Here is an 18,036-nt window from a genome sequence, read left to right on the forward strand (position 1 = left end):
TGCCTTACCTTGCTTACCTTGAAGGATTTGAAGAATATTTTCACCCTCAAACTTACCTTTTTCGATTAATTGGAATCGTCTCTCATCGGTAAGGTGCTGAAGTTGGAGTTCGTCTTTGGGTGGAATTTTGTAAACCTGAATGGAGAGAAATTAAAAGGAAAACTCGAATGTGAGTTAGCAAAAATCGTATTTTCCATTGTTCGAGTATTCTTTACTTCTTCACTTGTTTTCTTTTCAATCTTTCTTTCTTTTTCCACACTTTCTTTTATTTCTTCGATCTCAATTTCCTTTTTTTTTCTCGCATAAAAATTCAACTTTCCAAACTCACTATCTCCTTTCTTTTCTTTCTCATTTTTCTTTTCTTGATCACTCACTCTCGATTGTACAATAGAAGTTTTCAACCGAAGTTGTTCATCGTACACTTACTTCGGTGTAAGAGGGGCTAAGGTTACATTCTTCCCATGGTGCTTAAACATATACCTATTGGCATAACCATCATAGATAACCTTTCAGTCAAATTGCCATGGCCTTTCTAGCAGCAGATGTCTGGCGTGCATAGGTACCACATCGCATCGTCTTGGTATTTTCCAATAGAAAAGGCAATGAGCACTTGTTGAGTGACCTTGAGTTCACCCTCGTCATTGAGCCATTGCAGCTTGTAAGGGTGCGGATGCTTGGTAGTGGTTAAAAGCTTTTCCACCATCATAGCGTTGGCCACGTTAGTGCAACTCCCACCATCAACGATTACATTACGGAATTTACCTTGTACATGGCAGTAAGTGTGGAAGATATTCACTTGTTGCTGCTCGTTCTCTACACCTTGGAGGTTTAGACTCTGTTTGATGACAAAGACTTCGCCATCAACAGCATATTGCAAGTCTTCTTCATCCTCGGTCGGCTTATTAGTCTCTTCCTCTTATTCACCTTCGGATTCAATCTCTCCATCATCCCGAATGAACATGGCACTTCAGTTGGGGCATTAGCTTGCGATATGACCTTTTCCAAGACACTTGAAGCATTTGATGTGTCAGGATCAGCTAGGAGAAGCCTCCGTCTTCCTTTTGCTTGTTTCACCACTTGGCTTGTTAAGCTTTGTGGCTCCAATAGGCTCTTTAGTTTGGTTTGGGCCTTCTTTTTTGCTAATACCTTGTCCCCGCCTAGATGTTGTAGTCGTGTTGGGAAAGGCTCGGGTGACACATTTTCTCTTTAATTGTTTCTCCACCTTAATTGCCATGTGGACCATGTCGATGACTTTGACATAATGTTACAATTCCACAATGTTGGCAATGTCTCAGTTGAGACTGAGAAGAAACCGCGTTATGGTAGTCTCACGATCTTCCTCCACATCGATACGAATCATGGCTACCTCCATCTCTTTATAGTAATCTTCGACACTACGGTTGTCTTGGGTAAGGCTTTGCAGCTTTTGATACAGTTCTCTATGATAGTAAGCGGGAATGAATCATTTTCGCATAATAGCCTTTATCTTCGCCCATGTAGGCACTGGACGCTCACCGTTTCTTCGTCAACTCATAGTAAGCTGATCCCACCAAATAATGGCATAATCAGAGAATTCAATCGCAACAAGCTTGACTTTCTTACTCTCAGAATAGTTATGACACTCGAACACTAACTCGATATTTTTCTCCCATTCCAAGTAAGCTTCAGGATCGGTTCGACCTTGAAAAGGTGGAATGGCCATTTTGATGTTCTTCAAGTCGTCATCGACTCATTCTCACTCTCTCAGCCCTCAATTCTGTTAGCCTCGATGTGTTTCACTATGATTAGAGGCTTGATTGCTCTCCACACTGCTGGGTTCATAATGATCATTATCATGTTGCCACAGTCGGCCTCTTTCTCTTCTTGGATTCGGAGGAGTGTGTTCTCGTTGAGTTCTCTCTTCGAGTTGGTCCAAACATTCTTGGATAGGTTCCAATTGCTATTGTAGCAATCAGATCATTTCTCAAAGCATGGCTTGGTATTGCAAGTCGGGCATGCCTCCACCAGCTATATTCCTTACAGGCCGCATGCCATCACCTTTGGCAGCATTGGATGCGCCTCTACCAACAACATTTTGTTTAGGACTTCTTGACATTTTGATTTAAAACCTCACTTCAAAATCTCAGCAATTCGCTCAAAAAGAAATCACTGAGCACTCCACTCGTGTTTTCACTCGGAATTGGCTTTTACCTCTTTGATGAACTCTTCTCTCTTGCCTTTTACCTCTCACATTCATTTCTCGAAGTTCTTAATGATTTCCTTAGACTTATCAACAAGCCTTGTAGGTCGGCTACAAAGGGGTTAAAAACAAAAGGTATAACGTTAGGTACAAGGTAGGTTTGAAAGAAAACAGATTCAAGGAGTGTGGCTGAAATTGGTTTTAAAGAAAAAAATAATTTACAATTGAAAAGTTTTACACTTTGCAAGCTAGCTTTATTTTTGTTTGAAATTACACAAAACCGAACACCCCTTTTGTATTGTTCAATGTTTTTTACTTTACAACAAAACTTTTTTTTATACACAAATTTTTTATATAATTTTTCTTCAATTTGGGAGTATGAAACACGATAAAATTTACTTAATTTTACTAGCTCTGATCTCAAATGATATGAACTCGTATTCGTTTTTGAAACTGAGTCGTTGGTTGCCCGATCGTAAAATTAAGTAACAAAGTCTTGAGGAACAAACTGGTTGTAGTTCAAAATAAAGATAACAACATAAGATAAAATGATGGAATTATGGAAATTGAACTTAACAGCGGAAGAAAGAACCTCTACTAAAGAATAGAGACCCGAATCTTATAAGGCTATCATGGTGATCATTGGATAGATGGATAGGACCGTGACCCTCTATTTAGGAAGATAGGAACTAGTCGGTATAAAAGGGGTGAACGCCACACTCAAAGAGTGATAAGTTCGGAAAGGAAATAGATTGATGCCACTACAAGCTAGATAAGTCAATTTGAATCACTAAGAACAATGAGAGTTGAACAACTGACAACTTAATAGTTGAGTTGAAAGGAGCATTAACTTGATCGGTTAATGTTGTGATGAGCTACAGTTAATGCTACAGGGTTCACCGAATGGACTATCAGCTGTTGAATGTATCTGGTGGCAACCGAATGGCCTTAGAGTGAGAACACTCGGATTTAGAGAGTTATTTAGTGTGAACACCAAGCACCGAATGGTCAATTGAATTGCTGGCTGATTAGCTATTCTTGATGTCTCATCATTTCATGAATGGTCACCTGAATTAATACACCTAATAGCTCCAAAGTTCATGCATAATCGGGTGCATGTTTGTCATTAAATAAGCTTCAATGAATCTGGAAAATACATGAATGTCCAGCCGCATGTTTGAGCAACTTGTTAAGACAAATTACACACTCGATTAAGACAAACTAAAAACCCAAATTAAATGTGTAACAAGCAAAGACAAAATTAAGATGTCTAATTAAAACATGCATTGATGCTGTCTGAATTATAACATACCTAATAGACATAAGTCAAACTAAGACAAATATAAATGCGGAACAAGCAATGACACAATTAATATACTTAAGCAAAAAATAATAATCAAGCATGCAATAATGCTATATGAAATCAAAACATAATTAATATAAATAAAATGAATAAACCATTTAAGTCTTATTCAGTAGCTAATTAGTTAGCGAGGTTGAATTTAGCTTGAATTAAATTTCTTGGGGCACTTGATGAACCATCCCAAGCTTGATTGACGAGTCTAGTTGAGGCTTCCTCCTAAACTCATGCAACTAAGGCCGTAATTACTTCTTGGAATTGCTTGGCCCGAGCTCGAGTAAAAGGACCAGTGGTAGCTCGATTGGATTATGAACAAATTTAGTTGAGCCCTTGGACAAGTTCTTATCATCCAGCATCAGCTACTGAAGCTTTATTAAAAGAGTATATGGCTAAGAATGATGCAATTATTTAGAGCCAGGCAGCTTCTCGAAGAGCTCTAGAGAATCAAGTGGGACAAATTGCTACAGTATTAAGCTCCAGACAACAAAGAGCATTACTTAGTGAAACAGAAAGTTATAGATCTCAAGGAAAAGAACAATGTAAAGCCATATCACTTCGGAGTGACACTCAGCTACTAGGAGTTATGAATAATGATTTTTCTGAGGAAAGTTTTGAAGTTCCTAGAAGCACAACTTTCGAATCAGAAGTGCAACAAACTACAAATGATGGGAGTGGACAAAAGCATACAGAAGCAAATTCATCTTGCCAAACAAATACAAATGCCATGGCAAGGAAACCCCAACAAATGGAAGGAAGGCCATCACTACCTTTTCCCCAACGTTTCTAAAAGTTGAAACAATATGATCAATTTAAGAAATTTTTGGAGGTCTTTAAGCAATTACACATCAATATACCTTGTGGTGGAAGCATTAGAACAAATTCCTAACTATGTGAAATTCATGAAAGATATCCTATCTAATAAGTGAAGGTTAGGGGAATTCGAAACTGTTGCACTTACTGAAGGGTGCACAACAATGCTAAATAACAAACTGCCACCACCAAAATGAAAAGATCTAGGGAGTTTCACTATACCTTATTAGATTGGAAACTATTGCGTAGGCAAAGCTTTATGCTATTTAGGTGCAAGTATCAATCTAATGCCTATGTTTGTTTTTAGGAAACTTGGGATAGGAAAGGCAAGACCTACTACAACCACACTGCAACTAGCTGATAGATCATATGTCCATTCAAAAGGTAAAATTGAAGATGTACTAGGAAGAGTGGACAAGTTCATCTTTCCAATAGATTTATTATTCTGGAATGTGAAGCAAGTAAAAAGGTACCTATATTACTTGGACAACTTTTCTTAGCAACTGGTAGAATATTGATTGATGTGTAGAAAGGTGAGTTAACCATGAGAATTAATGATTAGCAATTGACTTTTAATGCGTTTGATGCTTTAAAGTGTGCAAACCCAGATGAAGAATTCCAAGTTGTAGAATTTGTTGACATTGTAATTTAGGAAGAATTTACAGGACATATGCACAACAATTCTGATGCAGACTCTACCCAATTAAATGAAATAGATTTGACTAAAGAATCTGGAGAGCTGATGGAAACTCAGCAATTTGAAAATGGATACAGAAGGGACTTTGAATCATTAGATTTATCAAGTCGTTATTTCAACCCTCATCGTTCATCAATAGAAGATCCACTAGTTTTGGATTTAAAGCCATTTCCAGTGCATTTGAAGTACACTTGTTTGGGAGAAAATTATACACTACCTATTGTTATTTCTATCGAGCTTACAATAGACTAGGAGATACAATTACTGGAGGTTTTAAAGAAATCTAAGAAAGCTTTAGGATGATCAATTGCTGATATAAAAGGAATTAGCCCAGCAATCTGCATGCACAAAATAATACTTAAAGATTGCCATGGCAAATCTATTGAACAATAAAGGAGACTGAATCCTATCATAAAGGAAGTAGTTAAGAAAGACATTATCAGATGGTTGGATGTTGGGATTACATACCCAATTTCTAATAGCTCTTGGGTGAGCCCTGTTTAGTTGTACCCAAGAAAGGAGGAGTCACAGTAGTCAGTAATGATAACAATGAACACATTCCCACATATATTTCCACTGATTGGAGAGTTTGTATAGATTATCAAAAGCTCAACAAAGCAACGAAGAAGGACCATTTCCCTTTGCCTTTTATAGATTAGATGTTGGATAGATTAGTAGGGAAAACCTTCTACTATTTTTTAGATGGCTGCTCAGGGTACGACCAAATTGCCATATCTCCTATCGATCAAGAAAAAACTACATTCACCTGTCCTTAGGAACATTTTCTTTCAGAAGAATGCCATTCGGGTTATGTAATGCCCCAGCAACATTCCAGCGCCATTTGGGTTATGTAATGCCCCGACAATATTCCAGCGTTGTATGATGGCAATATTCTCTAACATGGTGGAGAAATTCCTTGAAGTATTCATGGATGATTTTTAGGTGTTTGGCGACACTTTTAAAGATTTTTTAAAGAATTTGGAGTTAGTACTTTACCAATGTCAGGAAACAGATTTGGTGCTGACTTGGGAAAAATGCCACTTCCTAGTTTGTGAAGGCATTGCTTTAAGCCACAAAATTTCACAACAAGGAATTACCGTTGGCAAAGCAAAGTGGAAGTCATTGACAAGTTCCACCACCCACTTTAGTGAAAGGAATCATAAGCTTCCTCAAGCATGCTAGATTTTACCACTACTTCATCAAGGATTTTTCTAAGATATCAAAGCCTCTATGTCAATTGTTAGAGAAAAACTGATCATTTCATTTTGATGCGTTGTGTTTAAAGGCGTACGAAAAGTTAAAGAAACGATTAACTACAGCAACGATAATCACTGCACCAAAATAGACTTTACCATTTGAGCTCATGTGTGATGCTAGTGACTTTGTTGTCAGAGTAGTGCTGGGAAAAGAAAAGCCAAGATGTTTCATGCTATATATTATGTTAGTGGCATGCTAATAGATGCATAGCTAAATTACACCACCAAGGAGAAAGAATTGTTAGCAGTGGTGTTTGCCTTTGAAAAATTCAAAGCTTATTTGGTGGGCACCAAGGTCACAGTCTATACTGACCATTCTACCATCAAATACTTGGTGATGAAGAAAGAGGCCAAACCTAGACTCATGATGTTGCAAGAAATTGATTTGGAAATCAAAGATAGGAAATGCACTGAAAATCAAGTGTTTGATCACTTGTCATGACTGCATGTAGGGAATTAGTATGGTGAGAATCAAATGATTAAGACGAATTCCTGATGAGTAGATATTATTGGCTATGGCATTGCCATGGTATGCTAATATTGTTAACTTCTTAGTCAGTGGGTTGTTACCACCTACGCTTAATTATTAAGGACAAAGCAAATTCCTTCTTAATGTCAAGCAATATTACTTGGATGAGCCATTTCTATTCAAGCAGTGTGCAAATCAATTTATTTAGATATGTATTCCAGATGACGAGTTTCAAAGTATCCTGCATCACTGTCATTTTGCACCTTATGGTGGACATTTTGGTAGATGAGAACCGCTCCAAAGGTTCTCCAATCTGGTTTTTATTGGCCCACCATGTTTAAAGATGCTAATGAGTTCTATAAGAAGTGTGATGGCTATCAAAGGACTGGTGGGGAAAGATTTATACTCTTGTCGCTGTGGATTATGTATCCAAATGGGTTGAAGTTGTTGCTTTACCTACAAATGATGCCAAATCAGTTCTGAGATTCCAGCATTCAAATATTTTTACTAGGTTTGGTACCCTTGTGCTTTAATTAGTGATGAAGGCTCACATTTTGATTATAGATTAGTTGCCAACATTCTTAACAGATATAGGGTTAAACATAAAATTGCCATGACATATCACCCCTAAACAAATGGGCAAGCTGACATTTGAAACAAAGAAATCAAGCAGATTTTGGAAAAAGTTATCAATCCCAATCGCAAGGATTGGTCAGTAGGGTTAGACGAACCCTTGTAGGCTTATTGTACAACTTTCAGGACATTGTTGGGAATGTCACCTTTCAAGCCTGTCTATGGTAAACCATGGCATTTGCTAGTTGAGCTAGAACACAAAACATTTTGGGCAATCAAGAAACTCGACATGGGCTGGGGTGCTGCTGTTACTTATCGCCTACTGGAGCTTAATGACATGAATGAGTTTCAAGCTCAAGCTTATGAGAATGCAAGACTGTACAAAGAAAAGATAAAGTGTTGGCATGACAAGAAAATTTTGCCACGACAATTTGTAGCTGGACAACAAGTCTTACTTTTCAATTCCAAACTTAAACTATTTCCTAGCAAATTAAAGTCGAGAAGGTCTAGACTATTCAAAGTCGAGCGTATATACCCTCATGGAGCTGTCAACTTTAAATGTAGAAAAATAGGGTCCACTTTCAAAGTCAATGGTCAATGCCTGAAACATTATTTTGGAGCTCTTATAATAAGCGACAAAAGTCTTATTTCTCTTCGAAATACTTAATATTTGTCTGCTGCAGAAAATTTTCTTCGTTTATTTTATTTTTACTTATTACCCAATAAGTTCATTTAACTGTTTATTTTCTTTTGTTACAGGTTCTTTTTGCCAGAGTAAAAATAATTTGAAAGTAGTGCATTCTTCTTTTATGCAATTATATTTAATAATTTTGTTATTACTTTTTTGCTTCCCGCTCTATTTCCTCCGTTGTTGTGTCAGGTAAATCTTTTCAACTACATCACAGTGATCTTTTCTCCCACTACCTGAACTTAGATAATTAATTTTTCCTTTAAAGTTATCCCTAGTTCTTGTCTCTATCACTTTCCTCTATTAGTTCTTCACCTTCATCACTGTAAGCCTCCCAATAATTTTCTCACGGTTCAAATTCCATTGTCATAATGGCTCATACTACACCATCTTCCTCTACATCCTTACCTACGAATACCTTTTTCAACAAAACAACTGAAGACAAATATTTGAAAAATATAGTCTAAAGAAAATTTTGTTTTGAAAAATGCTTCCTTTTTCAAGACTCAACCTTCTTGGGTTATGATACCTCCATTTCTTTAGTAGTGGAAAACCATGGCTAGAAACTATTTTGCTCACACCCGGGTGATGTTCTTCCAAAAGTGGTAAAAGAAAGACGTAGATGTTGCGAATTGTGCAGAAAAAATTGTTTATTGCAGTTATTAATCCAGAGTTCTGTAGACATACAGTAACTCAGATTTCTAGCTTAAATCTAGCTACTAAAAGAGGTAGGTTTCAGTAGTAATTCTCTGAGCAGTTGATTAGACAATATTTTTCCATGACATTATTTTAAAATGAGCATTTCACTTGAATAATTCTAGCCCTGTTCATTCAAGAACATAATTGCTCTTGCTTTTCTCTGTAATTTGTCGCTACATTTTATTTGCCATATAAATTTTTTATTTTTAGCATTAAATTACATTAATTCATTATACAAATTTCTTATTCAGTTTAAAAGTATTCCCTTATTCATTGCGAGATCATGCTAGATCATGGTTGAATGCATTACTATCAGGTACGGTGGAATCTTAGGAACTGTGTCAGAGATTTTTTCTTAGGTACAATCCTTCCAACATGAATGCCAAGCTGAGGAACATTACATCGTTTAGGTGATGTAAAGATGAGACATTATAAGAAGCATGGGAGCAGTTCAAAGAAATAATTAGAAAATGCCTGATGCATGGTTTTCAGCATTGGACACAAATGGAGATGTTCTACAATGGATTAAACAATTATAGGTGAATGGTGGTCGATGCATCTGCTAATGCGATGTTGCTGGATAAATCCTAAAATGAAGCATACAAAATTCTTGAAAGAATAGCAAATAATGATTATTAGTACCTCACTACTAGAGTTGGTACTGATAGAAGAGTTGTTGGAGCAATGGAACTTGATCCGATTACATCGTTAACAGCTCAGGTATCATCTTTAATGAATATGATTAAAACTCTGAAAAGACCCTCTACAGTGTAGGAGATGAATATTGCAGAACTAGCATGTGTATACTGTGGAAAAGAGCATGTTTTTTAAGAATGCCCATCTAATTTAGCCTCTGCGTATTACATGGGAAATTTTAGTCGTTGCAACAACAATTCCTACTCCAATACCTACAATCTAGGGTGGAAGCAACATCCAAATTTTAGCTGGAGTAATCAGGGAAATGCCAGCATTGTTAATATATAGAATGTAGCTGGTGTATCACTTGGACACAGTCAACCAATGCCAAGGCATAGTGTGCAACAAAGTTCGTCATCTTCATCATCAACTATTGAAGCTTTATTAAAAGAGTATATGGCTAAGAATGATGCAACTATTTATAGCAAGGCAACTTCCTTAAGAGCTCTGGAGAATTGCCATGGCAATTTCGAGAAAATGACTCAGCACTCTATCCACGTCACTCTCAACTAGCTGGACATGCACTAGAAAAACCAACCTGAAAAAAGGAATGAAAAATGTGTGCTGAGGTGGGATGAATCTACCCAATAAAAGGAGAGAGAAGAAGAAAAGAGAAGAGAATTTGTGGGAGAATGTGACTTGTGATAACAATCCTCTCTTTGCATAAAGAAAACACTCCATTGGAGAATTGCAGAGAAAAAAGGGTAGAAGATACAGAGAGCAGAATACATACATGAAGAAGGGAAAGAGATATCTATCTTGGATTTGTGAACGATCGGAAGATAGAAGAGAAACTTGAGTGTTGCGAGAAATCTTGCAGTTTTGCCTTTAGTTTTCTTGATTTTTATGTTTCAAACATCTTTAAAATGTTGATGAATGATTTAAATTCGGTGTTTACTTTTCCACCCATGAACTAAATCTTTTGTGGGCTGGAGTTATTTGGGTGGATGTTTATCATTTTAATGTTGATGATTTGAATTAGCCTATATCACTGTTTCATTTAATTTATGCATATTTTTAATACATGCATGCAAGCTCTCGACATAACTGATTGTATGTTGTGTTCATAGATATATTTTTAATTCTGAAAAGGTTAAATATATTGGATCTAGGATCGTGTGATGCAGGAAAATATTTGATAGAATACTTGTAGCACTCTAGACGTAGATGTTACGAATTGTGCAGAGAAGATTGTTCATTGCAATTATTAATCTAGAGTTCTGTAGACATTTAGTAACTCAAATTTCTAGCTTAAATCTAGCCATTGAAAGAGGCATGTTACAGTAGTAATTCTTTGAGCAGTTGATAAGACAATATTTTTCCATGACATTATTTTGATATAAGCATTTCACCTGAATAATTCCAACTCTGTTCATTCAACAACTGAATTGTTCTTGCCTCTCTGTAATTTGCCACTACATTTTATTTGCCATATAAATTTTTTGTTTTTAGAATTAAATTACATTAATTCCTTGTACCAATTTCTTATTCAGTGGAAAAGTGTTTCCTATTCTTTGGCATAGTTAATAGGATTATCATAACTTAATCAATTTCTTACTAATTTTCAATCCATGTGGAGACGATACTTAGTTATCACATTAGTACTTGAATGGCTTGTACACTTGCACAATTGTATTAGTTATTTACACACAACACTTTTTCAGTGTTTTGTTCCAATTTTTCTCAGTCAAGAATGTTTTTTGGATTTTCATGTACTTTTTCTACTCATATGGATTTTCTTTTTTGATTTGTCTTATTGTTTTGCACTTTCAGGCTAACCTATAATTCTCATATCACACTAATCTCTCCTCTTTCACTCTATTTTTAAAAACTCCACCATGATATATCTACTTAACCCTCAACCTGTGATTAGACGTCTATACTTGTGTAGTGCAAGACCAAAGAACAAGGGCAAATACAAATTGACATTTTCAATCTTAGGACTTGTAATGTGGTTCATCAAGAAGTTTCAATAGGATAAAAAGTTGGTACTAAAGGTGAAATATAATTAGGACAGCTTATTGGCTCTGGAAATGTTCCAAAAAATGCTTTAGGTCATCCCTAAATATCTCAACATGCACAAATTCAATCAACCAAACAAATAAAAATTCAACTTATTTATCATTCGTACTAGCATACGCGTTTCCTTGTATATTCTATATCACTTGGTACAGTTGATTGCTTAATACCTATTTATAGAGTAACATATAGAACTTAGTAGCCTAATAATAAAAAGTTTAAAATCACCTATCATCATGCCAAATTTATTCATAAACACAAGCAACCTATATACATGCTCTTAACCAATCACTTGTATTTCTACAAGCTCAAGCACACAAAACACAAGAAAAATCAAAGAATATGTAAAAATTTGAAGCAAATTTTCTACATTCCCCCCACACTTTAGTTGACACATTGTCCTCAATGTGTAACCCATAAATAGGTAAGAAAGGAATATACCCAATTGATCGTAATCGCTCCAATTGCTAATGGTCTGTGCTTATTTTTTTATCGTGTAAGCTCAAATTTTTGTGTCTCCTTCGTGTTGGTTCCTACATAGAAAATTTAAAAAAGTGTAACAAAATGAAAAATCTATTTCTTATTCCTACTCCTAAAAAACCTAAATTAAAATCATCCAGTAATTAATACAAGTCTTTATAAAATTAAAATAATTCAATCGTCCTCTTCATCCATCTCCTCACTCCCATCATTCTCCTCGTTTTCTCCTTCCTCCTCGCTTTCATGCATTTCTTCCTGTTGTTCCGCATTGGTTGGCCCGAACATGTTAGGTGTGTAATTGGGGACCCGGATGTTATTTTGCCTTGCAAATTCTTGGAATATTGGTCCGGACTCTTGCATCAATTGTATCATCTAATCAAGCTTTGGATGACTACTTTCACTGATTTCTTGTTGAGCTCGTGTCAACCTTTGAGATATTTCCATGCACCCTTACCTTCAATCAAGAAGTTTATAATACTTCCCATATCTATATCTCATTTCTTGTCCTCAAGCAACATAAACAAAGATTACAAAATGAAAATGACGACCCTTGAGAAAGTATAGGCAAGTATTTATTTTGGAGCATATGACTTAGGCATTTTATGTTTACTAACAATTTCAACACGATGAGTACTTGACTTACCACCTTTGATCACAAACATCTAATTTTAGTCTGTTATAAAATATACAAGTATTAAGGTTCTCACCTATAGGAATCCATCAACAAATCATACAAGTACTTTGATTATCCTAGCATAATACAAAAAATCATTTATGTGGATGTTTAGTATGATGTCCATTCATGCATAAGGATACATAGGTCACATAGCGCTTTTCGGCTTGTAATTTTCTAAGGCTTAGGACATGTATTGAATTCAAAAATAGTAAGCATCAAAGGGTTACAAATATATAAATAGTTTTTCACATCATATTGATCCCTATTCTTCCTCCTTATTGACCCTTTCCCGCTTACTACCTTATTTTTCTTTCTCTCACCTTTCTTGTCACTCCATATATAGGAAGTCATAGCATGACATAGTAACTATGGCTAGCCTTACAAGTTTTTGTATAGTAACTATGTCAATCCATTTATCATTCATACTAGAATGCTCGCTTCATTGTATTTTCTATCACTTGTACAAATGATATCTAAATCCCTATTTACAATGTAACATATAGAACTTTAGTAGTCTAATAATAAACAATTTAAAATCTCCTATCATCATGCCAAACTTATTCATAAACACAAGCAACCTATGTACATTTTCCTAACCAATCACTTGTATTTCTACAAGCTCAAGCACACCAAAAGATAAGAAAAATCAAAGAAAAATGTAAAAGTTTGAAGCAAACTTTCTATGTTACCCCTTACACATTAGTTAACACATTTTCCTCAATGTGTAGCCCATCAAAAGATAAGGAAAGAAGTTTCCCAGTTGATCGTGATTGCTTGAACTCCTATTGGTGGGTGCTTCCTCCTTTGATCATTGAAAGTTCAAATTTGTTCGTGTCTTGGAACAACGAAAATGTGCAAGTGTACACAATCGCAACAAGTAATAAAGTGACAAGTACATGTGCAGTTACCGTACCTACAGGACTGTGAAAAGAATTATTTATGAATGCAATTTTAAAAACACTTTGGTGTTGACAAATATTTTGATTTGAGGAGGTGATTAAAAACTAGGATTTTAACTAAGGGTCTATTTGATAAGGGGAAATTATTTTCCGGAATTGGTTTTCCACATTTTCTGGTATTTGTTTGTTGGAAAATGAATTCCCATAGGAAAACATTTTACAAACACGAGTCAAATCAAAAGCTTTTTTTTGGAAATTGTCTTACCCATTTCTCTACCGTAAGACATTTTCCCTTTCTTCTTTCTCTTCTTCAACCTTCTTCTGTTATCTCTATCTGCTAAGGCCAGCATATAGCAAAATATTCGGCCTTCTGCTAAGAATGGTTCCAGTTGATTTACCTCCCCATTTTCGAGTTTTCTTCTATCCACTCTTTTTTTTTCTCAATTTTCCTATGGTTGAATGGAAGCTTGGAAGGGAAGGAGTGGGAATTGAAATTTTTTAATTTAATCATTAAATTACAAATAATTGACTTCCAATGAATTTTTAATATGAGGTTAAGTCCACTTTGGTCTAATATATAATATTAAAAAAAAATTTCTTGTTTTCTCTTTTGAACTTCATTTTTAAAGTTCCAAAAGAAGCTTCGTTTTGAAGAAGGTTATATGTTAGACTAAGCTGGGTTTTATTTATTTATTTATTACTGAGTTTTCGTTCTTTTTTTAAAATTAATTTTAGCTTTTATTTTAATTGTTTAGTTACTTGAGTTAAAAAAATCATTTTTAGGCGTTTGATTTTGTCGATGGAGGATGGTGGTTGTGCGAGTCTCGTCGGAGCTGAGATTCATGGATTTCATACATTGCAAGGTATATTATACAAAATTTTTTTTATTAGTTTTAATATTTTTTTCTGATTCTATGAATTGATCTTATAACGTGTGTTAGAATTTAATGTGCTGAAAATTGTTTGATCGCTATAAATGGTCCATAGTATTTACTACTTAGCTTTTTCGTGAGTAATTTCTTACTCTTTTTGTGGGAGTTTTTTCTCTTTGAAAGCTAGAGAAGTGGTTGATTTTGTTTCAAGCAAATATCAAATTCACATAAAAATTTGCTTGTGAAGTGTTAGTTGAGCTTCAGGGACTGTTAAATTTTGTTCATATCGTGCTTTGGACTGCAATTATGCAAATCTCTCTGTTTTGCTAATTTTTTTTCATTTTATTTTTTAAATTTGTTTCTGTTGGATATGGATAGATTTGGATGTTAAACACATGTTGGAAGAAGCCAAGTCAAGATGGTTACGCCCAAATGAGATTCATGCAATACTGTGCAACCATAGATATTTCTCCATTTAAGCGAAGCTAGTGAACATGCCAAAAAGTAACTATAGATAAAATTAAATTCTGTTTGTTCCCCTCATCTATACGCCCCCACATGAGTGAACACAGAAGAATTTTACTACTTACTAATGAATATAACTCCCTTGTCATTATAGGTGGTACTATTGTATTGTTTGATCAAAAGATACCGAGGAACTTTTGAAAAGATGATTATAATTGGAAAAAGAAAAAGGATGGGAAGACTATTAAAGAAGCTCATGAACACTTAAAAGTAGGTTTTTCTTTTCGTATAACTTATATTATATTATTTTGATTTGGCCAAAATGTGATTACAATTGTATTTTATTTCATGAACCAGGTTGGTGATAAAGAAAGGATTCATGTATATTATGCACATGGTGAAGATAACTCAACCTTTGTTCGCAGATGTTATTGGCTGCTAGATAAGTATGTATGATGTATTTTACATTTAAAGTTAACCTCACCTATCTTGTCCCTACTTGTTCTCTTTTAACCCAAGTTGCTTTGTGTTAATCTCTAATCATGATTAACTTCTTGTTTCAGGTCTTTGGAGAAAATAGTTCTTGTTCATTATCGTGAAACAAAGGAGGTTGGTGTTTACTACAAACAAAAAACTTTGAGATACCATTCCCGAATAAAGCAGTCTTTTATGTTTCTTCTTACTCAGAACTAGCTTGTGAATGATGTTTGTGGATTTGTGCTACAAACAATTGTGGGTTTTCACTAGCCACACATTCAAATTCAAGTTTGTTAACAGATCAGTCTACTCATTTGCTTGTTACAGAAGAGTTTGATTCTAGAATTGCTAATACATATTCTGAAGGTGAGAGGAGTCTAGGTGATGTTGAAATTTTCCAGAGATTAATCATGTGAACAAATACAAATGCTATTGTGGAAAGTGAACAGAACTAGGTGAGAATGTTAATGTTAGAAATCATGAAATGAAGCTTCTTGAGATTAATACACTTGAATGGGATGAGCTTCTAGTGGCAAATGGTGCTAATGATTCGATTACATCTAGAGGAGGTATTGTATTAGTTTCCAGTATAAGCAGTAACACTTATTTAGTTGCTGAATTGTTGACATATTTTGGTTGTGATAGCAGACAATGTTTCTTGCTTTGACCAACAGAACCAAATGGCAGTAAATGACTTCTCAAATTATGTAAGCAGAACCATTTCATAGCTCTTAAGTTCTTATATATTTTAAATTTGCTTTTGTTAGTTTTTCTTTTCTTTTCTTATCAGGTAACCTGTTAGGGTTGTATGTTGGCTAATAGCTTCTTTGCATGCCTGTAATACTGAAAGACTTTATGCATGTTGTGTAGAAGGCAGAAACTGAAAAGATGGACTTTAAACTAATTTTTAGACCTCCTTGGCATTTATGATTTAGGCTACCCTTTGCTATAAATATGTGTACTTTCTTACATCTGCTCTGGTGTCTTCATTTTCATCCTTATTTTTGTGTGTTCATCTTCTTTTTTTCAATTTAACGATTAATATTGTAGCTTAATAATTGAGTATTATTATAAATAAATCATTTCAATATATGTAAAAACAATTTAAAATATAAAAATTTATTAATATATATTAATATATGTAAAAACAACTTTTCTGGAAAATATTTTACACAGATTCAATCAAACACCAGAAAATATTTTCCAGTAAATCATTTTACAGAAAAGTAAAACATTTTACAGAAATCATTTTACAGAAAACATTTTACTCGCAATCGAACGGACCCTAAGTAAAACAACTAAAAATAAAATAAAAGTTCCAATGCGTGATTTCAAAAGATGATTTTAATTGAGATGACATAATTGTGCTAGATTAATTACATTTCTTAACTTAGAATTATTAAACTCATGTTAATGTTGTTACGAATAAATTCACGGCAACTCAGTAATTTGCTAACTTATGAACATACTTACCTACCAAAATCCATTTATCTCTTGACTATATCTCAATGTCAATGCAGTTGATTAAACAAATTTTAATAAGCAAATGTGTTAATGAACATATATACTTATGAAGTTAAAATAATCTCTTGTACATATCTCTATGCCAATTCAAACAATTAATTAAATCTCATAAGCACATAAAAGATTATGTGAGGTAACAATGTATTTCTACCTTGAAACAGTTTAATCAAAATAATCTTGCAAAGGCTAATGTATCGTTAGATACCATTGCTAATTTAACCCTCAGCTACCTTAGATGATTAAACATGCACTGATTAAGTATCGTGTCAATTAATTACAATTTCAATCCATTTAAATAATTAATTCATTAGTTACCTTACAATTGTAATGCAAGAATAACTTAGTCATGGTTTTACTTAATCGAACATCTTACCGAGGCCTATAACAACACAAACACAATTTTAATAACTCAAGTAAACGAAATGCAATCAACCTAACATGAATTAAATTTAATCCATATTAATTAAATTAAACATGTCAACATCACAAATGCTCATAGACATGTTCATAACAACAATAATAAAATTAAACAGATAAGGAACAAGAATCGAATCTGGTATTTCTTCGAGGCTTGACTAGTTTGCTCCACTCCTCCTTCTCTGCTTGTTCGCGTTTAACCAAGGCTTCCATGAACAGTTGAATGCTGCTTAAAATGGTGGTTAAATGGCTCTTTTTTAAGAGGTGAAACTGGGAAGGGACTGAGGAAGAAAATGTAGAACAATAAAGAGAGAAAAGTGAGAGATAAGTGAAGAATAAATGGTTTTGAGATCTGTTTGAAGTGAGCTGACAAGGGGGTATTTATAAGTTGAGAAGGCTACTAAAAATAGCCAAAATTAGAAGCCAAAGACTCCCCCCATGGTCAGCCACACATGTGGCATGTTTAAAGATTTCAAACATGCTAGTTTTAGGTAGGGAAAAATCTTGAAAGGCATGAATAGTTGAGGGGTTTGAATGCAAATTGAAGGAGTATTCAAGGGCCACTTTGTAAGCCAAATAATCAGCCAAACAAGCTAATTGGAGCAGCATGTGGGACAATTTTGGGCTACTCAGTGCTTGGTTGGATCGATTTACTTGGTTCAGCTTAACTGGGCCACTTTTCATAATTAATTAATAATAATTTATTTAACCCAAATTAAATTAGATTAAAATTAAAATTAATGATATTATGAATCAATACACATGATTTAGACCTTCTTA

The 18,036-nt window shown here is 34.5% G+C and overlaps 1 long non-coding RNA gene across 1 annotated transcript; it reads left to right on the top strand.

Annotated features, from left to right (window-relative positions):
- The first annotated feature begins 15,021 nt into the window (after positions 1 to 15,021).
- Positions 15,022 to 15,422, top strand: LOC107947511 (uncharacterized). Its single transcript, XR_001697147.2, has 3 exons — positions 15,022 to 15,108; positions 15,196 to 15,284; positions 15,402 to 15,422. It is a non-coding gene; the product is annotated as an uncharacterized lncRNA (long non-coding RNA).
- The last annotated feature ends 2,614 nt before the right edge of the window (positions 15,423 to 18,036 follow it).

The sequence above is a fragment of the Gossypium hirsutum genome, chromosome D12 (genome assembly GCF_007990345.1).
Source record: "Gossypium hirsutum isolate 1008001.06 chromosome D12, Gossypium_hirsutum_v2.1, whole genome shotgun sequence".
NCBI lineage: Eukaryota > Viridiplantae > Streptophyta > Magnoliopsida > Malvales > Malvaceae > Gossypium > Gossypium hirsutum.